The sequence below is a fragment of the Pseudopodoces humilis genome, chromosome 1 (genome assembly GCF_049639895.1).
Source record: "Pseudopodoces humilis isolate 2021_Gansu_Grassland_sample_001 chromosome 1, ASM4963989v1, whole genome shotgun sequence".
NCBI classification, from domain to species: Eukaryota; Metazoa; Chordata; class Aves; order Passeriformes; family Paridae; genus Pseudopodoces; species Pseudopodoces humilis.
The window spans coordinates 130037215-130043416 of NC_142200.1; the positions used below are offsets into that span (position 1 = coordinate 130037215).

The 6202-nt window shown below is 38.4% G+C and overlaps 1 long non-coding RNA gene across 1 annotated transcript; it reads left to right on the plus strand.

The window, feature by feature from the left end:
* The first annotated feature begins 1484 nt into the window (after window positions 1-1484).
* LOC148185226 (uncharacterized) lies at window positions 1485-3410 on the plus strand. The gene is made up of 2 exons (XR_015774371.1): window positions 1485-2283; window positions 3060-3410. It is a non-coding gene; the product is annotated as an uncharacterized LOC148185226 (long non-coding RNA).
* Window positions 3411-6202: the final 2792 nt, after the last annotated feature.

Below are 6202 nucleotides of genomic sequence, written 5' to 3' on the forward strand. Positions count from 1 at the left end.
ATGGAGCTAAGCTGAAGTGTCAGATAAAAATAATTTTACCATTAGAAGGGAAAAGAACTGAATTTGCAATTTTTAGTTTCAGAAGGGATTCAGAAGGGATTGTATAATTTCTACAGTGTCAGGATTGAGACTTCTAGAGAATAATTAAATTTCACTGACAGAGAGTAGTTTTTTACTTAGCATGTTTTCTCCATCTGTATTATGGCCATTTTACCTCCAGTAATTATGATTTCCAGTATTTATAAAACAGATTAATATGCCAAGAGACATATTCATGTCAATCATTCATTTCTTAAAGCAGTATAAAATGGATTATTTACTAAAAGTGCATGCATTTATGCAATTAATTTCCCGTGAATATTCTGTATAAATAACCTGTAGAGTGGCTGTTCATTGACCTTTTAAAAACTGAATTTAGTCTCAAACCAACATCCCTGATGACCAAACTAATTGATATAGAACTAAACATGAATAAACATCAGAAGAAGTAGGCATTGAAATGATTTACTGATATGGTCAAAGATAGATGAAATGAAATTTCTGTGTGTGGAAAAGAGAGTTATGATAAAACAGTTTTAAGCTGATGCTTGAAATGATTGGAGTAAATTAAAACAAAGCAGACTAGGTTTAGGTACTAGTTTCAGTTTAGCTAGGTTCAATCATGATAGAAAATTATGGTTTTAATAAGCAATCTTAAATGATTCAGTAATTTTTTTCCATTCCTGGTGAACATTTGTCGGTTGACTGACACTTTTACTATCTTAGATACGACCAAGGTTTGAATGAACTCTAGAGACTGAACTGTATCATTATCAGTGATTCCTTCAGTCAAAATTAAGATAAATTTCAGGTTTAGAAGTGAGATAAATTTAAGTTTTCCTATTTAAAAATGAGAATAATTTTTTTCTGAATCAGAGTGAGTGATCTGGCACTAGCAATGCCCAGGATATCTAATAAACCCAGCTTTCAGCAGAAAGCATTAGTGTCAGTGCTCTGAAATATTTCTTTTGAAGCATCATGGATTCAGTGAACCCTCGACAAATCCAGGACAAAGTCTGGAGATCCACCTTGCTGTCACTGTCTTGTAAATTAAGCAGATTCAGGAGCCTTTTATGGCATTAAGGCAAACTCAGATTATTTATTACCTCATCCTGAAGAGAGTGTAATTGTTCCCTTAACTAAGCCGTTCAGGAATTGTACTTACCTCGTACTGGCTGTTGCATTTTCCTGAGGAAAATGTCTGGGGAAGTGCCAGTTAGGGTTAAAAGCATTCCATGAATGTCTCCAACAGTTTATCACGACAAACATTTGTGTTCCTGCAGCACCGACTGGCACTGCTTCGTTTACTGTTATGGACACAATCTGTGCCTACAGGAGGCATCATGGTGCTGCTTCAGCACACAGGTGGATTTTTTAGCAAAGCAGCTTCAAGTTCAGCTCCTGTGATGGGTTCAGAAGGCCAGAGGCTTGAGGTGCAGCCTGGATCTGTCCAGGTCACAGGCTGAGCCCATGTGCAGAACAGATGGATATTTCTGACTCAGTTGGCTGGGACTCCCTTTACAGAGAGCTGAGGTTGGAGCATGAGTCACCCAAACTACCTGGGCCTTCCAGGACTTCTCAACACTGCCTACAAAGAGAGAGTGGGTGACCTACCAGCACCTGAAGAGGGATGCTATGATTTCCACTCCAGGTCCTGTAATTCTTTGAGTGAGACCCAGCAGCTGAGATCCAGGAGGTCTTTTATTTCACAGGAAGGTTGGGAAGGTTTCTATTTAATGTGGATGTCAGCATTAAACTGGCTTTTGAGAAAAGTGAAGTTTTATGTTGTTGAGAGGAAAAGGTTAAAAGCTGAAGAATAGCGAAGAGGGTGGCAGAATTACTCAAGTGACCTTGCAGCTGGGAATACCAAGGCTGGAGAATATAAGTGATGGAAACCTGCTTGGAAGTGGAAATGTCTACAGGTATTTATCCTTTGTCTGTTTTGAGAAGCAGAATCTGTGTGGAGATAATGTAGGTGTTTACAGAGACTTGAAGGCCCTCTCTTGGACATGCTTGAACTCTGTGTTTTGGGAGTGAGCCCAAAGCTCACAGGCCACAAAAGGCCCAGAGGAGGTCACAGCATGCTGGTAAATGGGCCATGTGCGTGGCCCCTTGATAAATGGTTGCAAAGAGCAGCCCTGCTGCCTGCCAGGACTGGACTAAGCCTGACATTCTGGTGCTGGCATTCCTACTTGGAGTGTCTCTGCTGCCTGTGTGCTGCTTTGGGATCCTGCAGCTAGCAAGGTAAGGTAACAAATTTACTCTTTTTCTTTCAGCCATGGTTTTGGGGTTGTTATGGCCACCAGCCTGTGTCAATTCTCACACAGGTGAACTAGAACTCCAGCTTTTTGGACAGAACTATATCACATCTTTGTAGAGATAATGAATAATCATAGCATGAGACTGGAGGTTAAGTCTTGTTTGTTTTTCATCAACCAGTCCTTGAAACAACTAGTACTTCAGAAATAAAAATGGTACAATTATTTTAATGAGGCTCTGCTTCTTGATCTTTGTATCTCTTGCCCTACTGTTATATTTTCATTTCAGTGTGGTTTCATACCCACTGCTGACCTTCTATAAAGGATTTTGGACTGTTTTTTTGAAATAGTACAGCATCAAATAAAATTAGTTTAGCAGTGAATTAACATTATAGGTGAATTTGGAAATTTAGCACCACTTTATTCAAAGAACCCAAGGAGCTGGACCAGGTGTCCAGAAACCAGGAATGTCACTGTATTCATTATTTTTTAACACAAAGTTAATTTTTTTTAACTTTTTAAACATTATTTTTTAACTGCAAAGTTCAGAAGTCAATCTGAGCATTATACAGGACAGAGTCTTACTGTCAAGAAATCAAAAATGTTCTCAATGATATTAGATGCTTACTGTTAGTAAGAGTAGTATTTACAGTTATACAAAGGAAACTGTAAACCTGCTTAAATCTCTTGCCTAACAGCTAAACTTTGTCAGGAATAAATGATAACAGGTGAAGAACTGGTTATTTCACATTTGTCTTTCAGGGAAATAATGCATAATAATGCAGTTCAAGCTTCTAGTACATTTGGAGATAGGACAATGAAGGTGAATTTTGCCCTGTGCACCTTCACATTTGCCTTCATTCTGGACATCATGCACACTCTACTCCCCTCATCTCAGAAAGGAAGGATGTGTTAGGACTGGTGCAGGCTCAGAGAAAGGTGATTAGCACAATGAAATGTGTGTCTCTCATCTAAGAAATAACTGAGCTGGCTGGGGCTTCTCAATATGGAAGAGATGACTTGGAATACAAAAGACAACTGCAAAATTATGAATGGCATAAAGTGGGAAGAGAAAGATTAATTTGTCCAATAAAAATACTGGAAAAACCACAAGTACTAGTGATGCCTAAAGATTTTTGCTATTTATGTATTTTTCATATATTCATAGCTCCATAGAATACTCTTGCATAGTTATGTAGCTCCTAATAATTTTTCCTACCCTTTTTCACTCTGTCTGTGTTCAGGACAGCTCTTTAGGGTTGTGAGCTTCATCTAGGGAATGATGCACAGCCCACCAGTCAGATGTCCACTCCCAGGCATTTCCCACCATGTTCTACAGGCTGTATCTGTTGGGAGGAAAGGCAGTGATGGGGGCAGTCCCCTTATACCCATCCTCTGTCCTATTATTAGTTTGGAATTCTCCCTGCCAGATATTGGCAAAGCATTGATCTTTGGGCTGCAGTTTTTGCCTCATGAGAAAAGCCTGTTTTCAAGGCCAAGTTCTTCATTAACACAAAGGCTCTCCAAGCAATGTTGAGCAGTCCAGGATTTTTTTCCTTTCAGCAGGAACTTTAAGCACAATTTTTCCATTTTGTGTCATCAGCAAGGGACTGATGTCTCCTTCCTGAGCTGGGATTAAGTAAACCTTCAGGCAACATCTGAAGCTGGGTTCAAAGCAAGCAAAAGCAGCTGATTCTCCAGCCAACAGACAGTAGCCTTGTGTGAGTACCTTCAAAAGACCTTGTGAACACAAGAACCTTGAATGTATGTAAAGAATGATTGGAAAAGTACTTATGAAAGAGATCCACTGCAGTTTGCCAATGAGCAATACTATGTCAAGTTTTGGAAATACCCTGAACAAAGAGTTTGAGTCTATGAGAAAATTAGGAAAGAATGTTAAACATTTTCCTTGTTTTTACATCTTCCTAGTTATCGCCTTCAGCTAGGTAGATTCTCACGCTGAACCAGAAAATTCCTCTGTTCTTATTCTGGGTTCAATCACAAAGGATAATTGATATCTTTCTCTATGCAAACCGGTGGATTCAAAACAACAAATGTGATATGCATTGATTTTTACTACAATAAAAAAAGATTGACATAAGCACAATAAAATACATCTTAGTGATGCTTCTTGTCCCTACTATTTCTCACCAGGGCACACAGCCACTGGTTAGTGGAATTTTGAGGAATACCTTAAGAGAAGCTGCCCATTGTGCCCACTGTGAAGGGGCCCCAGGCCCAGCAGTTTAAAATCTCTGGTGGTGGGAGTGTGATGGCCAGAGTGCCTCCCAAATGGTCAGACAGGGAAGTTTCCTTAACTTCCTAACCAGCCCCTGGTAACATTTATTGTGAATAGTAGACATAAAAATATTTCACCCTGTTGAATTAGAGATATCAAATCCAGAGTTATGGACACTGACATTGTTTATTTTATATAACTCCATAAACCATTGGAGACAATGGTCTTGGACTCATTGCATGAAATAAGATAACATTGGCTTCAAAATACAGCAGCGTGTAGTTATTAAAAGAAGAGTAAGCCAAATAAAAGTGAATCTTTTGCTTTGGAAAAATATCAGATCTTATATCTGTGGATGACAACTACTGTTTAAAAAAGAAACATAATGGACCATGCAGAAAACAAAAGAGGGAAAAGGGAAGTTTATTACTGGTGCAGATGATTCATTTCCAAATGTCTTTAGTTAATATACTTACAGAACATTTTTGAACATGCCAGTGTATATCTTTGAATACTTAGAAATTATCTGAGTAGACAGCTTAAGTGTCACTAATACCATTAGGGTTTTAACCATTATTAATTCAGCCATTTTAACTTCCCAGTAGTGAGATGTGGCTTTACTTATCAATTTTATTCTTAAAATGTTTCCAGAGGTTGCTGGTGCTAGCATATTTGAGTTTTACATGTGCCTCAGCATTTCTACAGGTTAATAATGTCCTGAAGGCTACAGGATTTCCTTTTGGTTTCCAAAATTACATATGCATTATTGCAAATGAGTTCTGCCACAAAGGAATTCATAATGAAAACATCAGAGGGAATTAAACTGCTTCTTATAATACTTGAGCTTGCTCCATTAATAGGAGGGCAGAATGAATTGAGTCATTATGTTCCCAGATGGTATTAAGGACCTAATGGGAAGCCCTGTCCCAGCTTGATATTTTGTTTTTCACTGTAAGTATTTTTTGCTGGGGGTCAAGTCCAGGGGCAGAAAATCCATAGTGGGTAATTCAAGTCCCCAAGTAATGTTTTAATTCAGGTTTTAGTCTTTATACACAGAGACAGCAGGTCACTGTTAACCAGCAAGAGAGGCAGAAAGATTAAGAATGTACACAGTGCATTACCTTGAGAGGGGGAAGAAGCATAAGTGTCTTTTACTGTAGAATTATTTGGCTTTCTAGAGCTGTCTTCTCATACCTATATGCATGACTTGATTGGAAATTTGTTGATACCTGAAAGTTGTCTGGAAACCAACAGGCAGCACGATCTTTATAATAACAGTAATTGTGATTGTCAAGCAAACGAACAAAGCGGTACCTTTAATTAAGCCAGCTGATCCACCCGGGACAAAAGAGACAATTTCAAATCTGAAGTAGGAGCAACCAACTTGCAGTTGGTATTTATTCAAGTGTTTAAAATGTGCAGTTCTGCCACTGCACTGTATACATTTTATAGGGAGATATGAGTGCATTTTTATTCATTTGAAATGAAGACCCAGCTAGATGTCCTGCATGTACCTTTCTGCAAAAGTAAGTTTTTAATTAGCCTCTTCAAATAACATCTTTGGTTTTAAGCAGACTGCTCTCATGCTTGAAACACCTCTTACATATTTATGATGACTGCATTGTATTTACACTAGATATTGTAAGAGGACCATTCTGCTCTTGCT